The 18,489-nt window shown below is 41.9% G+C and overlaps 1 protein-coding gene and 1 pseudogene across 1 annotated transcript in view; one reads left to right on the top strand and one right to left on the bottom strand.

Annotated features, from left to right (window-relative positions):
- Positions 1-18,489, top strand: part of LOC134228023 (protein Red) — a 78,645-nt gene that overhangs the window by 43,911 nt on the left and 16,245 nt on the right. The gene's annotated exons all lie outside the window — the stretch shown is intronic.
- LOC134228024 (chymotrypsin B-like) lies at positions 11,524-12,532 on the bottom strand (annotated as a pseudogene).

Below are 18,489 nucleotides of genomic sequence, written 5' to 3'. Positions count from 1 at the left end.
AAACATGAACCTTGGGGAAGACCCATGTAGCTATTTCTGGAAGTTGTCAGAGTGCCGAGTGTAAAATTCATTTGTTTTTCTGACAACAAATTGTACAATAAATTATTCAAAATAACGGGCAATCCATTACTGTGCAGATTGTCTGACAGCACTTTTATGGAAACTGAATCAAAAGCGCCCTTAATATCCAAGAATACTGAAGCCAATTGCTCCTTGTGCGCAAAGGCCAGCTGTATATCTGAAGAAAGCAACGCTAGACAATCGTTTGTTCCTTTACCTTTACGAAATCCAAACTGAGTATTTGAGAGTAATGCATTTTGTTCAACCCAATGGTCGATTCTTGAAAGGATCATTTTTTCCAATAATTTTCTCATGCATGAAAGCATGGCAATCGGTCGGTAGGAATTGTAATCAGACGCTGGTTTCCCAGGCTTTTGAATAGCTATTACTTTGACCTGTCGCCATTCTGGTGGTACGATGTTGTACTCCATGAAACAGTTGTACAGGTCAAGTAACCGTCTTTTTGCGATATCTGGGAGATTTTTAAGAAGGTTGAATTTGATGTTATCGCATCCCGGAGCAGAGTTATTCGATGAAATAAGAGACATAGAAAGTTCCAGCATTGAGAATGGCCCATCCAAAGAACCGGGATCAGTGACTGATTCTCGAAATAGCGGTTCTGCTGGTACGGAATCTGGACAGTCCTTTTTTGCGAAATTGAATATCCATCGATTGGAGTATTCTTCACTCTCGTTGGTGGAAACGCGGTTCCGCATGTTGCGGGCCGTTTTCCAAAGTGTTGTCATTGAGGTTTCTCGCGATAGTCCCTCGACAAAACGTCGCCAGTAGCTACGTTTTTTGCTTTGCGAAGATTTTTGAGCTTTCTTTCGAGCCTCAAATACTCTTCAAAAAGCTCGGACCTTCCGTGTTTACGGAAGGCCTTGAAGGCATCAGATTTCTCAGAATACAACTTAGTACATTCATCATCCCATCCAGGAGGGGCTGGTCTTCTTATGACAGATGTACTTGGAACGCGTCGTTTCTGAGCTTCCAGTGCGCTTTTATGAATCAATTCGGTAAGGAATCGATACTCATCCAGTGGCGGAAGAATATCAGTTGATTCAATACCAATTTTTACCGCCGATGCAAATTTTGCCAGTCAATGTTCTTCGTGAGATCGAAAGGAACATTAACTGGCTCAGATTCTTGATAGCCACTTTTAATGGTGGTAGCTATCGGCATATGGTCACTACCGTGGGGATCTTGGATAACCTTCCACGTGCAATCTAACGATAGTGAATTTGAACATAAAGACAGATCAATACGGCTTTGTTGACCATTTGGTCCTATTCGAGTTACTTCACCAGTGTTCGAAATATTCAAATTGAAATCGTCACACAAATCATAGAAAATAGGCGCTCTATAATCGTCATACGTTTCGCCCCATCCAATACCATGTGCGTTCATATCACCCAATATCAATACTGGAGATGATAGAAGGGAGACTGCGCTCCACAAATGTCGACGATCAGACCGCATCGTGCTTTCGTGCTGTGCGGTTCTTTCTCTCTTTGCGGAAGGAAGTTTTAATACTACCCGAAGCTATATTAATTTCAACGGTGCTTCTTAGCGCTATTTGTACCCACTGATCCCGTTACGATCTTTGCAAGGACCCGTGCCTTCGTTTTACGTTGGACCCGTTTGCGGAAGTAAAATTCCGACAAGCGGTGGTAATCCTGCAGGGACACCGTTCTGGGAAAAAACCTCTTAGAAGGTCACGTCTCCACGCTCAGCCATGAGCATTAATAAAAACAAGAGGAAGGGGGAGTCTCTGAATTCTCCACTTCCTTCAAAGAAACAATGTTTCAAGACCGTCCTGCCTATGCGCGGAAGAAATAGAAGGAAGCTGGAGAATTCAGATATTCCTTCTAACTCTAATATCGGAAATAATTCTTCTCCAATCGAACTGAGCAATCAGTTCGATTTGATTAATGATGAAATTGAGCAAATCGAATATACCTCTAGCCCAGGTGATTCGATTCATGCGAAAAAGCAAAGGATTCCGCCAATTGTGGTATCTGTTGCCGTGTTTTCTGGCTTTCGGAATGAAATCTTAAGTAACCTTCAGGGGATCAAGGTTTCATTTCAGATTGCTAGGAAGGGTGACTGCCGCGTTTTGCCGGGATCCTTTGACGATCGCAAACGTCTTCTTCAGTATTTAACTGAGAAGCGCCATAAATTCTTCACATACGACGACAAAACTGAGCGATTGTTCAAAGTCGTCTTGAAAGGTCTCCCCAGTGATGATAAATCACTGGATGAGATTAAAATTGAAATTTCTCAATTACTTGGATTTTCACCAGTCCAAGTAATTAAGATAAAAAGAAATCCCACTCTGGTACTTCCCAGAGGGGCATTTCTCAAGAATTTTATTTAGTTCATTTTAACAAAAGTGAACTAAATAATATGAAAAGTTTGGAAAAGGCCTGTATTAGGTCTCATGTCCGTGTTACATGGGAACATTTCCGCAGGCCTGGGGGGAAATTTCCAAAACCCCACCCAATGCCGTAAGTGCCAAAAGTGGGGTCATGGAACCAAACATTGTCACATGGATGCTAAATGCATGATTTGTGGTGGAACCTCTCACGCCAAGGACGCATGTCCTGTGAGAGAAGATTCCAATAAATTTTAATGTGCAAATTGTGGGGGCAATCATAAATCCAATTTCTGGGAATGCCCTTCACGCAAAAAAGTTTTGAATTCCCGTGCAAAATTGATGACGGGAAATTCCAATCGGATCCCAGATTCGACGGGTAGAAATTTTCCAAACGCTCAAATTTCGAAACCGGTTACCGGTCGAGCAATTCATACCCACCACAATTCACAAACAAATTTTGCCGCTCGTCAACGGGTAGCAAGCACTTCAGTAAATTCAAATTTTCGAATGTACCTACATATGCAAACATCGCTGCTGGTAGACAAAATTTCTCTTCTCAAAATGAGGTTTATACCCATGTCCCAACGAAAAATAACGGTCATGTTGCCGATTCAGGTAGCATGACTGCTTCCAGATTTTGATTTTTTAACTGAACAATTGCATCACATGAGGGGCCGTTCAAAAATACGTCCAAAGTTTGAGGGGGGAGGGGGCAGAGTTTTGTGACAGTTTGTGACAGGGGAGGGAGGGGTTCGTCTTATGTGACGTCCGTCCACAAGAAAAAAATACTGAAAGCATTTTAGAAACAACTTGCATTTTAAAAACATTCAAACTGTTAGTAAGGGACATAACTCACTATGTTATTGTGAAAATAGTGTACGAAAAAGATAAACCACAGTAATCGCTAAAATATAAATGAGACATGTACGTACAGGAGGAGGGGGGGGGGTCAATTATTTGTGACAGGAGGGGGGGAGGGGGGTTGAAAATGCCGAAAAACGATGGACGTAATTTTTGAACGATCCCTGATTGATGCAATGTTCAAAGCAAATACCATTCCTGAAGCTGTTCAGGTTGGTATAAAGTACACACAAAACATTGTTATCGGACTTCGTTTTAATGGATCTAAATAATTGTGTGAAAGTTCTAAATTGGAATGCCCGCTCTCTAAAGGGTAAGGAAGATGAATTATTCAACTTCCTAACAGTTCATAATGTGCATATTGCCATTATAACAGAAACTTATTTAAAGCCCGGACTCTCCATTAAAAGAGATCCAAATTATGTTATCTACAGAAATGATCGTCTTGACAGCGCCTGTGGTGGGGTCGCCATTGTCATTAATAGACGTATCAAACATAAATTATTTTCTTCGTTTGAAACCAAAGTTTTTGAAACCTTGGGAGTTTCTGTTGAAACAAATTTTGGTCAATTTTCCTTCATTGCAGCCTATTTGCCTTTTCAATGCAATGGGCAGCAAAAGAATTTGTTGAAAGCTGATCTTCAAATTCTGACTCGCAACAAATCAAAATTCTTCGTAATTGGTGATTTCAATGCCAAACACCGTTCATGGAATAATGCTCAAAGCAATTCCAACGGCAAAATTTTATTTGAAGATTGTTCTGCGGGATATTATACTATTCAATATCCCAATGGCCCTACTTGTTTTTCTTCCAGTCGAAATCCTTCTACAATTGATTTAGTTTTAACGGATTCAAGTCAGCTGTGTGGCCAATTGGTAACTCATGCTGACTTTGACTCTGATAAGCTTCCTGTGACATTTGAAATCTCACAAGAAGCCGTTTATAAGCCAATCAGGTCTGCTTGCAAGTAGCATAGAGCTGAGTGGGATTTATAAAACATATATCGATAGGAATTTTGATGTTGATATTCCTCTCGAAACCAAAAGTGATATTGATGATGCTCTCGTATCTTTGGCAAATTTATTTATCGAAGCCAGAGGCATAGCAATTCCTAAATGTTCAACTTTATTATTATTGACGACGATCTTCAGCTACTGATCCGTCTTAAAAATGTGAGGCGAAGGGGATACCAGAGAACTCGCGATGCCGCGTTGAAAGTTATTTGGCGGGATTTGCAAAATGAAATTAAAAAACGTTTTGCTATTCTGAGAAATACCAATTTTGAGAACAATGTCTCGAAGATGGACCCCAGTTCGAAACCCCTTTGAAAATTCACGAAATTTGTTTTAAAAAAACCTCAAAAGCCAATTCCAGCGCTTAAAGAGGGAAATAAAATTTTATTAACAAATGGCGAAAAGGCTCAAAAACTTGCTCAGCAGTTCGAGAGTGCCCATAATTTTAGTCTAGGTCTCACTAGTCCAATTGAGGATCAGGTTACACGAAGCTTCGAAGACATTCTCAACCAAGATAATGTTTTTGACCCTTCGTTGGGAACTAATTTGGATGAAGTGAGATCTATTACTAAAAAATTTAAAAATATGAAAGCTCCGGGTGATGATGGTATTTTCTACATACTTATCAAAAAACTTCCTGAGAGCTCTTTATCCTTTTTGGTTAATTTATTTAACAAATGTTTTCAATTGGCATACTTCCCAGATAAATGGAAAAACGCCAAAGTTGTTCCTATTTTGAAGCCGGACAAAATCCAGCTGAGGCTTCTAGTTATCGCCCAATCAGTTTGCTTTCTTCAATAAGCAAACTGTTTGAAAAGATTATTTTAAATAGAATGATGGTTCATATTAATGACAATTCTATTTTTGCTGATGAGCAATTTGGTTTTCGCCATGGGCATTCAACCACTCATCAGTTATTAAGAGTTACGAACTTAATTCGGCTCAACAAATCTGAAGGATATTCGACTGGAGTTACTCTTCTTGATATAGAGAAAGCATTTGACAGTGTTTGGCATGAAGGTTTGATTGTAAAATTGATGAATTTCAATTTTCCTCTGTACATTATTAAACTGATCCAAAATTATTTATCAGATCGCTCACTGCAGGTATACTATCAGAATTCTAAATCTGATAGATTACCTGTAAGAACTAGTGTTCCCCAAGGCAGCATACTGGGACCCATTTTGTATAACATTTTTACTTCTGACTTACCTGATTTACCACCAGGGTGTCAAAAATCTTTGTTTGCAGATGACACAGGTCTCTCAGCCAAAGGGCGTAGCCTTCCTGTCATTTGTAGTAGATTGCAAAAAAGTTTGGATATTTTCTCCACTTACTTGCAAAAATGGAAAATTTCCCCAAATGCTTCCAAAACTCAGCTTATAATTTTCCCACATAAGCCGAGAGCTTCTTATTTGAAACCTTCTAGCAGACATATTGTCACTATGAATGGGGTTCCAATTAATTGATCTAGCGAAGCTAAATATTTAGGACTTCTGCTAGATCAAAAATTAACTTTTAAAAATCACATTGAAGGCCTTCAAGCCAAATGTAACAAATATATTAAGTGTCTATATCCACTTATAAACAGAAAATCAAAACTTTGTCTTAAGAACAAACTTTTGATTTACAAACAAATTTTTAGACCTGCCATGTTGTATGCTGTGCCAATATGGACTAGTTGCTGCAATACCAGAAAGAAGGCACTTCAGAGGATTCAAAATAAAATTCTGAAGTTACCTCCGTGGTATAGTACCAATGAACTTCATAGAATTTCTAATATTGAGACATTGCAACAAATGTCCAACAAAATAATTTCCAATTTTAGACAAAAATCGTTGCAATCTTCTATTGCAACGATTAACTCCTTGTACCCTTAGTATAAAATAGGTTAAGATTAGTTTAAGTTGAAAACATTGTAATTCCTACATGGTTCAATTCAACCAGAGGAAAAATTCTAACTGCCAGAGGCAATTGAAATGTATTAATAATAACTAAAACTATAACATAGCAAATAAGGATGATAGTGTTAAGAAAACACGGAACACCTAGTCTAAGAGATGAATGCATGTATTAGATAATTAGCAAATAAATAAATAAAAAAAAAAAAATGTCGACGATTAATAGAGGCATTTGGAGGAATGTACACTGAAGCTATGCAAAGGTCTTTATTCTTCACATTTACTTGGCATGCGACGATTTCTAAGCCGGGAACAGTCGGAATGGGAATTCTGTAGAAGGAGTAGCATTTTTTGATCCCCAAAAGAACGCCACCGTAATGATCATCCCGATCTTGGCGAATAATGTTAAAATCGTGGAAGTTGATTTCATCTTCAGAAGAAAGCCATGTTTCACAGAGAGCAAATACATCACAATCGGAATTGCGAATCAAAAACTTGAACACGTCCAATTTATTTTTTAGACTATGACAGTTCCACTGCAGCACAGTGATTGTATCTTGGGTATTGGCCGTATTATCCATCGAAAGATACAATTTCTGCAAGAAGGGGCCATGAAACAGTCAATTGCTTCAGATAACTTTCTACTGTTGGAATAAAGAGGTCAATGATTGGCCTCAATGAATCCGGAATATTGAAAAGATTCAAAAAGCGGTCCACGAGGTCCTTAAAGGATATCAATCCTCGCTTGGACGAGATTCTCTTTTCGGAAGTGCGAGTAGCATTTTCCTTTTCATTGATAATCCTAGCCGGATGTTTCTTAGGAACATCGGTTTTAGGCAATGGCGGGAATGTCTTAGAGCAGCATGGATCTGCAGTGAAGACTGGTTGCTTCGGGATTTTAAATAATCCCCCATTACCTTCAGATTTTGCCAAGCCTTTATGGATGACTTTTGTTTTCTTTCGGCGCGATCCCGGGGAAGACGGTTGCTTCCTCTTTTCGGGCGCGTGTACCTCCGAAGAATCATCCATGTCGGCTGCGTCAGAGTCCGATTCATCAATGGAGATGGAATCATAATAGTCACTTACTTGAACGGCAGCTGAAAAAGCAGTCTTTGCGGTGGCAGTGGCGGATGTGTCTTGCGCTTTAACCATTTCCGCATAAGACTGGTTGGAGCGTTGTACCAACGAGCGCTTCACTTTTTGGGTGCGTCTTTTGTACACCGGGCAATCTTGCAAACCATGGGCAGGATCCAAACCACAATAAGCACATTTTGTGGCTTGTTGCTGGCAGGTATCCTCCCGATGTCTTTGGAAACATTTACCACAAAGTGGTTTGTTGCCACAAAACTCGGCAGTGTGACCTAATTGTTTGCAGTTGGTACAATTAAATACCCTTGGTACAAACAAACGCACCGGAAACAACATATTCTCGATATCTACATATTTTGGGAGCATCGAACCGGCGAACGTCACCCGAAGCGAGCCTGACTTAGCATATACCTTTTTACCATCTACTGTGGTTGCTGAATGCAATTCCTTGCAGTCCAGGATATTCACGGTAGATTGCAGGGCATTCTTTAAGCGACCTTTTCCTGCAAGTTAAGCTCGCTGCGTTGATCACACCTTCAATTTCGACCTCCCGCGAGGGACATAAACTAAATATTCAATATTGTATGCCCTGTCGCCAGCAGTTTCATTGGCCCCCTGGTATGTAGGTGCGGTGATGCGTAACTTGTTTCTGTTGATTTGATTGAATTCAAGCTTCGTAAAACGACGCGTCAAGTCTCGTTTGATGCCGAGAAAATCTAGGTTTTCGCTTTCTGCCGAAAGTAAACAACCCAAGGGCCAGGCGAAGATGCCTGGTAAAACCGTGTGCGAACCTCTTTTGGTGGCTCACCACCTCCCATAGTCTCTGCTTCCATTCTCACCCCGAGAGGTGGAAGGACAATTCTGTCTTATACTAACTTAAAACTATTGGCAAATCAGAAAAAAAATAATGGGAAAAAAACTAATTCAATTGATTTTAATCAGTCCCGCTCCAAAAGGAGAACAATAAAACAAAATCTGCCACTTATCTGTGCTGTTGCTGTAGGTAGCAGCAGAAACAATAACCTGCTTTACTGGCGTCGCCAGAAGCAGCTACTTCGCTCGCCGACAGTGATCGCCTTGGATCCGTAGGTAGGCACCACACAATAGACTCGCACTACCGAACAAACCCGCGATGAGACACAGCACACACGTTTGGCTCGTTCGAACTATCGGCACGGAATGACATTTAATTTATATTGGGATAAGTGTGGAGAAAAGCATTTGAAATGAAATATTGTGATATTATTCATACTTAAATTACTTTACTCTTACATATAAATGTTAGTCTTAGTAACATCCACTTCCGTGCAATACTGAAACCAATTATATTGTCGATTGAATGTATTGCGAGCTTTATTCAGTTCTTGGTACGCAATCCTTATTTATTGGTTAGACTGTCATCTCATGATACCCCTTGGTGGTTTCAATACGTATAGAAATGGTAAACATTTGGGTAAACATATCGTATAAAATATATAATATGTATAATAAGTATGAAACAAGTAAGTATGAGAGTACCAACGCCTTCAGGGTGCAACTTACTCTAATTCTGATCGATTATGGAGTAGCAATAATTCACATGTATAGCCCAGCCGGTCGTCAAGAGACGCCGTGGTACCCGTAGACCAAACACTATAGACGATGAAAGGAACGAAAAAATTGTGGATGCGATGTTTGTGATCACAATAACACGTTTTTTTTTTCGTACTTACGTATTGTGTACGTAATGATGTCCATTTGAGCAATTTCAACTAACAAGATTTTTATTTAATGGTGTAATGATGTTCCATGACGGTTCTCCAACTAACAAACAAGCTTCAGAATCCATGAATCACTATGTTGGTCTTTTAGACCTCCAATATCTGAACTCATGTATGGCGCCGTAAATATTCTGGGAATGTTATGATTTGTATATACTGGTATATTGATGTCCCATGGGGTTTCTACAACTGACACACACGCTCAGGATCCTATGATTCACTCTGTTGGCCTCTTAGACCTCCACTATCTGAACTCAAAATCATTAGGAGTACCGTAGATATTCTTGGAATGTTTCACTTTTCATATACTGGTGTAATGATGTCCCATGGGGTTTTTACAACCAACACATAAGCTGAGTTGCCTTTGAATCACTATGTTGGTCTTGTAGAGTCCCAAGATCTGAATTCAAGAATGATTTGGAGTACCGTAGATACTCTGGGAATATTGTATTTTGTATATACTGGTGTAATGATGTTCCATGGGGCTTCTCCAACTAACACACAAGCTCGGAAATCAATGAATCACTCTGTTTGGTCTTGAAGACCTTCAGTATCTGAACTCAAGAATGACTTACCCCAGGAACTCTGAGAATGCTGTGATTAGCATATTCTGGTGTAATGATGTCCCAAGGGGTTGCTCCAACTAACGTACAAGCTCAGGACCCTATGAACCACTCTGTTGGTGTTGTAGAACTTCAAGATCTGAACTCAAGAAAGGTTTGGAGTACCGTAGATATTCTGGGAATGTGGATGTTTTTATATATTGACATAATCACGTCCCATAGGGTTTTTACACACAAGCTCAGGAACCTATCAATCACTCTGTTAGTCTTGTAGGCCTCCAAGATCTGAACTAAAGAATTGTTTGGAGTACCGTAGATATTCTGGGTTCTTGTATTTTGTATATACTACTGTAATAATGTTCCATGGGGCTTCTCCAACTATTACACAAGCTCGGGAACCTATGAATTGCTCTTTTGATCTTGTAGACCTCCAAGATCTGAACTCAAGAATAGTTTGGAGTACCGTTTATGTTTTGGTAACACTGCGATTTGGTAAAAAATAGTTTAACGTAAAACGCTTTGTTGTTTATGTAGATAATCAAGATCTGAACTCAAGAAAGGTTTGGAAGCCCTAGAAGATCTCAAAAAAATATTTCCCCCAATATTTCTACTTTTTCATGGTTTGCATACGTTTTTGAAGCAGAATGTTCAAAATTTATGTTGAAATACGACGAAAAAAAATCCGGATTGAATCGGTTAAACTGGTTATGATGATGATGATGATGATGATGGTCCCGCCACATACCTCTACAAAGGTTTGAGCTGGACGAGTTATCTTTAAGATAATTAAATAAGATCAATGTAATCGGTTATGCAAATAAACGATCCGATTGTATATACAGATATAAAATCCAAAATAAAATTCCATGCTCTACAGCAAAAAATAAATTGGTAAAACTATAGAATTACGACTTGAATTTTCGTAATCATCAGTAGTGATACATGGAGCTATCAAAGGCTAAACTTGTGAAACCTCTCGCACAGATTCCAAAAGCTCCGCCAAATCGCGTTCTAAATCACAAACCAGGATAACACTCTAAAACTCACATGTATCTCTCAATATGAATCATTAGGTCCGACAACCAAACGCCAAAACCTGTGTAACCGCTCCGTCGATAACAAAAGTTTCAGGACATCCGCGAGTACAAAATAATCTACCAGATGGTTTACTACTCATTCAAAATATTGTTCAACCGATCGAATTATACAAGTTTTCATTAAATTCAAAATCATTCATATCTGTAATCCGCGCGCGATACTCAAACTTTTGTAGACTACACAAAGAAAGGTTCAGAACTAAACTACGTCAATAAAATAAAATCCATCGTCATCATCGAGGCGAAAGCTTATTAATGCCTCAATAAATGATAAAAATAAAAAACTTGTCCATAATAAATCATCCGTTGTAAAAAACTTCGTCAAGATATATTTGTTAACGGGTAAAAAATTGCCAGGTAGCTGTTCAAAAGGCAGCTTTTACGTGTGAAATGCATTGTCTCTTAAACTGCGTTAGTGTGACTGCACGTTCGATGTGTGAAGGCATCGAATTAAAAACATTGATACCTTTAAAAAACAAAGAATTTTGTGAAGCGCCATTCAGAAAATAGGGTGTTCTCACATTATCCGCGTGTCTAGTATTATATCTATGAATATCATTTCCTCTTTCAATTCGATCACACAATCACACTAATTCAAACATGCACAATCGATTTTTCCTATTCCACTTTTCCCAGTGTACCACTTTTACCAAGATTCTTCAGGTCAAATTTAAGCTAAGTAGGTTTTAACAACTTCTTGACAATAAAAGGTCGAATCCTGTCAAAGCCGTTATTTCCGGGTGAAATGCGAAAAAGGCGTCAGGTTGTTCGATGACTATAATTTCTAACGTAAATGACAACTTTTTTCGTGGGCAAAAATTTATTCGCGTATTTTCCGCAGTACATCAGACCTGTGTGTGATTGTTGATCCAAGATCTGTGGGATTCGACGCGGGTGTACTCTGTTGGGTTTGTGTTACTACACATTGCAACAATGTTCGAGGCAATTCCGGTTAGCGTCGGCTGTCCACGTACTTCTGTGATAAAACCTGCACCAATATCGCCAACACAGATGTTGGTAGCTCTGTCAGCGTCTTCGGCACAGAATGCCTGTGGATTTGTGATTGAGCATCGAGTATTCGCAACGACCCGTTGGAAGGCGCGTTTCAGGAAGCTGGCTTGACCCGTTGCTGACGTGGTATAAACGAATTAATATTTAGAATGTTTTGCGTTCAATTAGCATGTTATACTTACAAAGTTCGGTAGTGAATCCAAAACCAACAATGGACCCTTGCTCATTTTCATAAGGGAGATTATTTGTATCGACCGCAGAAAGTGGCGGAAGAGCAACTGGAGCTACGCTGGTTGTGAACACAAGAGAACTCGGTAACTCGATAATGCCTATATCGTTTACCCGATTTACTGCATTGAACGATGGATGCTGAATAGCGCTCGTTGAGGAGATTATAGAGAGGTGAGCAAAAACATTACTTCCACGCCTATATCCCATCGAGAGAATCTGTTGAATATAAATAACAAACTGGTTAAAAATACTCACTGCATATAGTAAAATGTTGCATAGTTACCCTCAATGTTTCGAGCAGAAGTTATAATGTGACGATCAGAAATAATCGTACCACCACCGAAAAATCCTGCATTTGCAGCATTGACATAAAGGATGTAAGCGTTATATGGTTGATGATGAGCAATTTCTCCCCGAAGATACGTGCTGTACGATCCGGGGCCGCCTGTAACAATAGAACTCGATATAACTAGAATTGGTTGTAATCGCTACTGTGACCTACCTGCGCACCCAGAACACATAGAATGGCTGTGGCTAGTAAGAAACACTTCATTTTCTCTGCAGAGCTGGTATTTACCAATAATGGGAATACCTCTGATGGGAAGTAAGCTAACGAATGTGTTTATATAGTCTTGAAGTAATTTCTTCTTGCTTCGGTAGATATGTAATCGTTATCAAGACAAGAACGTTGTCTTGCCGATAAATGAACACTCCAATACAGTCACATATCTAAGTAGAAAGTCGCGTAATCATAATTGTGATAAAAAATACATCGGTTTTACAGTTTGATACGCAAGCTGAAAAGTTTAAGTATTAGAGAAGAATCGGTGCAAAATTTTCTCTTTTTTTTGGACATGAAGTATTGCTGATAGCCACACGGTATATAAATGATTGAATAGAAACTTAGAAATTATATACATTTTTGTTGCAAACGGCTCTTGTGGGTGGCATGCTCTCTACGAAACGCGCCGATATTTCCAGTGAATGAGGACAATAAGATACTGCCAAAAGGTGGATAGCAAATAAGTGATTTTAACACATATCGGACCATGCTGGGATTTTTAAAAATAATTTTAATTCCTACCTCAATTTTTATGCTAAATTACCTTAGGGATTGAAATCCTTTTATCTAGTAAGTCCGTCTTCTTCTAATTGGCATTGCATCTCCCACTGGGGCATTATCGGCTCGCAGCTTAGTGCTCATTCAGCACTTCCACAGTTATTTCGAGGCTTCTAATCCAAGTTACCATTTTTGCATTCGTATATCATGAGACTAACGCGAAGATACTTTCACGCTCAGGGAAGTTGAGAAAATTTCCAACCCGAACATTTCCTAGACAGGTCCGGGAATCGAACCCAACCACCTTCACCATAGTCTTGCTTTTAGCCGCACATCTAATCGCACGGCGCACGACTTATCAACAATTACGTAGGTTCTATAATCGATAAAATTTCGATTAATTAAATTTATTTTATTATGTTAAATTTAATTTACGATTAAACGATTGCTAACCTAAGCTCTGGCCTAGCATTGAATTTAACTTTATTGAGTCCCAGAGGTAGGAAAAAGTGGAGCAAAATCGTCACCCTAAGTTGTGTTACTTTTGGAGCCTTAAAAATCCTACGAATTTTGCAGATTTGTCTCTCATCTTTATTCATATTATATTCTTTATGGTAGGGGAAAGACGGCTTTGGCAGGTTTTGTTCTATTATTGGCAGGGGGTTTTTGTCGACCGAATTTTATGAAATTTGGCCACAATATTCTTTGATATGCAAAGAATGTTTAGGCCGAATTTGAGCCTAGTCAGTCATAAAAACCCCTGCCAATAATAGAACAAAACCTGCCAAAGCCGTCTGTTCCCCTATTAAAATTATTCATTTATTTACTTTACATCTAAACTTACTTGATACTTTATGGGCTACAGCTCTTCGATGAACCTACGCCGAATAGAGTATTCTTCTTCACTGGACTCGATCCTAGGCCAATCGCTTCCAGTTGCCCTCAACATTGAGCGCCCTCATGTCCTCTTCAACTGCAAAAAAGCCATCGTTTACGCGGCCTTCCATGAAACATGCAGCCTTTTCCGGGTTCTCTACTAAATATTATCTTCGCTTGACGTTCTTCCGGCATACGAACAACGTGTCCAGCCCACCGTTGTCTGTCCCTCTTAAAAGGCACAAAAGCCTCTCCCACGGCACAATCCCGATAATATCGATATCGTCCGCAAATCCCAGGAGCATATGCGATCTTCTGTTGATGGCACCGCTTCTTTGCACACCAGCTCTCCTAATCGCTCTTTCGAGCGCTATATTGAACAGTAGATTCGAGAGTGCATCACCCTGCTTTAATCCATCTAAGGTAACAAATGACGACGATATTTCATCCGCAACCCATACACTTGTTTTCTATCCGTCCAACGTTATACGAATCAGCCGTATCAGTTTTGCCGGAAAACCATGTTCAAGCATAATTTGCCGTAACTCATTCCGTTTCACTGAATCGTACGCCGCCTTGAAATCAATAAACAGATGATGTGTCTGCAAGTTGTACTCCCGGAATTTATCAAGGATTTGTCTCAGGGTAAACATTTGATCCGTCGTTGATCGGCCCTCACAAAAACCTGCTTGGTATTCGCCGACGAAGGACTCTTCAAGCGGTCTCAATCTGTTGAACAGAATACGGGGCATAATTTTGTACGCCGAATCAAGGAGGGTTATTCCTCGGTAATTGGCGCACTCCAGTCTGTGCCCTTTCACAAAGAGAGGGCAAATGAGGCCGTCCAACCAGCTAGCAGGCAATTCCTCGTCTTGCCATATTTTCGACATAATATGGTGCAGAACTTTATAAAGCTGCTCACTGCCATGTTTGAGAAGTTCAGTCGGGAGCTGCTGCTTCTCCGCAGCCTTATTGTTTTCAGCTCTTTTATAGCTTTTCTCATCCAGTGTAGGCGACTCCATAGCTTGTCCATCGTCGCTAATATTTATTCTGTTCATCGATGCACCGTCACTTCCTCTATTCAACAAAGTCTCGAAGTGTTGCTTCCACCTGGCAGCCACTTCGGTTTTATCTGTCAGCAAATTTCCTTCTTGGTCGTTGCACATGACGGGAGATGGCGCTGTCTTTCTCCGCACGCCATTGACAGTCTCATAAAATCTCCGCATATCATTCTGCTCCATTCTTTCCTGCGCCTCACTAATCACTTGTTCTTCATACTCATTTGTCTTCCTGCGGTGGGTTCGTTTTTTGGCTGCTCTTGCTTCCTTGTACCGATCTCTATTCGATCGGGTACCCGACACCAACATCCGGCTTCTGGCAACGTTCTTCTCGTCTATCACTCTCTGACACTCCACATCGAACCAACCCGTCCTGGGTCTCCTCTGTGCAGTGCCTACCACTTCTCGTGCTGTTGTGCTCAGCGCTCCATGGATCGACTCCCATAGATCGTTGATGTTGTCGCTAACGTTGATTGAACTTATTCGTTCGTCGAGCTTCTGGCGGTACTCAGCCGATACTCCTTCCGCCGACAATCGCTGGATATTTTAACGCAACGTTCGCTGTGATCTTTCCTTCGATACAGTTGACAACCGTGATCGAATTTCCCTGACAACGAGGTTGTTGAGAGGAGTTTCATAAGTTGTGTGAAACTGGCAACACTGATGATTTCAAATACGTGTATGCCTTCATACCGAGGCAATAAGATCTGATTAGTGTGATTTAGAGTTGCGATGGAACCTATAGCTAGTGAAATGAACTGAAACTAGATTGTAAATTTCTTCATTTCTAAATTAAGTTTAATAATTATTAATAGATAATAAATTCCAGTTTAGAAGCTGTTTGTAATGGACACTGCTATCAAAACTGCTTCATTCGACCCAGGAAAATCCCTTCGCAACAGAGGTAGTGATCGGAGTAAATGTTCGGACCTCTGAATGTCTGCACATCGATAAAATCCGAGAAATGGCGCCCATCCACCAGAACATGGTCTATCTGGTTGCAAGTTTTACCATTTGGGTGTCTCCAGGTGTGCTTTAGATTATTTTTCCGTGCAAAGTAGGTGCTACTGATGGCCATCCCTCTTTTTTTTTTTTTGGCGAAGGTAATGGAAATCTGCAAACAGACACCTGGGGAGGCGAACCCAGGTAGTATGGGGATGGGATCACCACTCCCGACCCACTAAAACCAACTCCTTCCTCTCCAGTCATTCCCCGGCCCGCAATTAAGCAATATTTCGGGGGATGACTATTGGGCATTGCGCCCCCTTCATGACGTACACAAGTGCACGTATGCGCCTCAACTCTTCGACACTCCCCATGCAACACATTTGCACAAGACATACTGGCACCACATGTGCCCCAACACTCACCTGCCTATGCCGCTTGAATGACTGCAAGGAGAAGACCAGGTACCCTGCAGGGGGTACCCCCATGCCGCCATCTCACAACATAGACAGTCCTCATTCAGTATGGTGCTCACCCCGTCCTGCAACAGAATGGCACCACTTGTCTACCAAGCCGGAGGCGACCCTAGGTTGGTGGCTCCTATGCCGCTCCTACCTCAGCTACGAGGCAGACCCTTTCATGTCTCCTATTTCTGAGGTGCCGCAGAGGCATCAACCCCCCGACACTCCTGCCAGTCATAGCGAGACTTTCGTGTCCCCTACTTCTGAGGTGCCGCAGAGGTATCTGCCCCCGACACTCCTGCCAGGCCTAGCGAGACTTCACTCATTCCGTCCCTGACAGCCGGATCACACTACTGCCTAAGCAGCCACTCTGATCATACGAACCATGCGAGTCTGACTTGTGTGCTCGCTCATACATTCAGTCCCAATCGCTTGCACCACTTGTGCACCACTCTCTTTGACATTCAGTCACTCACTCAGTGGGGGTTGTAATACCCCCATCTCCCATTTTTATCCACTCTGTGCACCTCCTGTGCATCGTTTGGGCGTGGAACACCCGGCACGTCACGCGTGCCTAACACTCCCCTACCCGGGCTTTGATACGGCCAATAGGTCTGGAGGACGGGTACTTTGCAGGTAGCACCCACCTATTGACATTTCGAAGCCCAGATAGTCCTCAGCCAGTGTGGTGGTCTCCCCATCCTGCAACGGGGTGGCACCACTTACCTTACATGTCTCCGATTTCTGAGGTGCCGCAGAAGCATCAACCCCCCGACACTCCTGCCAGACGCAGCGAGACTTTCGTGTCCCCTACTTCTGAGGTGCCGCAGAGGTATCTGCCCCCGACACTCCTGCCAGGCCTCACCAGACTTCAGTCATTCTAACACTACCGATCATGCGTACCATGCGAGACTTACTTGTGTGCTCACCCATACACTCGGTCCCTCACTCTGTGGGGGTATTACGAGTAATACTCCCAACTCCCATTCGCTTGCACCACATGTGCACCACTTGGGGGTGTGTGGGTACTACCCACTGCCACCCGCTTGCCGCCGAAGCAGCCCTCACTCTGTGGAACCACCACAGGCTCCGTTAACGACCTGGTTAATTGTTTCACTCCCAGGTCATTCATCCCGTCGGCACGGGTCGCCTGACACCTTGGGATTCGGGCTTAGGGGCTTGTATGCTTTAAGCGGCACACGGTCGCTTGATAGGGTTTGCATGCGGATATGTGGTTTTTGGGAGGGAATTAACAGAGCCCCCTGTTAACCCTACCACCTCCTAGGCAGAACCCCCTGACTCGCACACAGCTGGGGAGAGGTCGTCAAGCCCTAGGACATGGTCCCTGCTGCCCCCATGGCCATCCCTCTGGCAGCAGCGAAATTGACTAGCCGTAGGCTTTATCAAGACATTCATAAAATGGTAGTACGATTCATCAGAACCATAATAGCGCAATGGGATAATGCTGGTAGTCAAGGTGATGCAATTGTTCTACATCATAATAATGATGTGTTAACTTGACAAAGCTGGGGGCAGCAGGGACTATGTCCAAGGGCTTGACGATCCCTCCCCAGGCCATCTGCGAGTTGTGGCGCCTGCCTAGGATGTGGTGGGGTTTGACAGTGGGCTTTGTTAAACCTCTATAAAAGCTGCATGTATCCGCAAGTAGGCTCCGCCAAAGCGACCGTGTGACGATAAAAGCGCACAAGCTAAAGTCCTGGTGTTAGGTGGGACGCTAAACAGCCCTGAAACGACGGCCCTCCGACGAGACAGGAGGTTTGCGCGGGCCCAATAAGCCGCCTTTAAAAACAACTATTACGAACGACACAGAAGATAATACGACTCGATACAATCGGCAACGACCTTGGCGACGAATAAAGGATCACAATTGGAAGCTTGGAACATGGAACTGCAAGTCGCTAGGCTTCGCAGGTTGCGACAGGATAATCTACGATGAATTACATCACCGCAACTTCGATGTCGTAGCGCTGCAGGAAATCTGCTGGACAGGACAGAAAGTGTGGAAAAGCGGGCATCGAGCGGCTACCTTCTACTATAGCTGTGGCACCACCAACTAGCTGGGAACCGGCTACATAGTGTTGGGAAAGATGCGCCAACGCGTGAT

This window comes from Armigeres subalbatus, chromosome 3 (assembly GCF_024139115.2).
Source record: "Armigeres subalbatus isolate Guangzhou_Male chromosome 3, GZ_Asu_2, whole genome shotgun sequence".
Taxonomy (NCBI): domain Eukaryota; kingdom Metazoa; phylum Arthropoda; class Insecta; order Diptera; family Culicidae; genus Armigeres; species Armigeres subalbatus.
The sequence above is the reverse complement of the archived record's forward strand: the minus strand, read 5'-3'. Positions and strand labels throughout refer to the sequence as shown.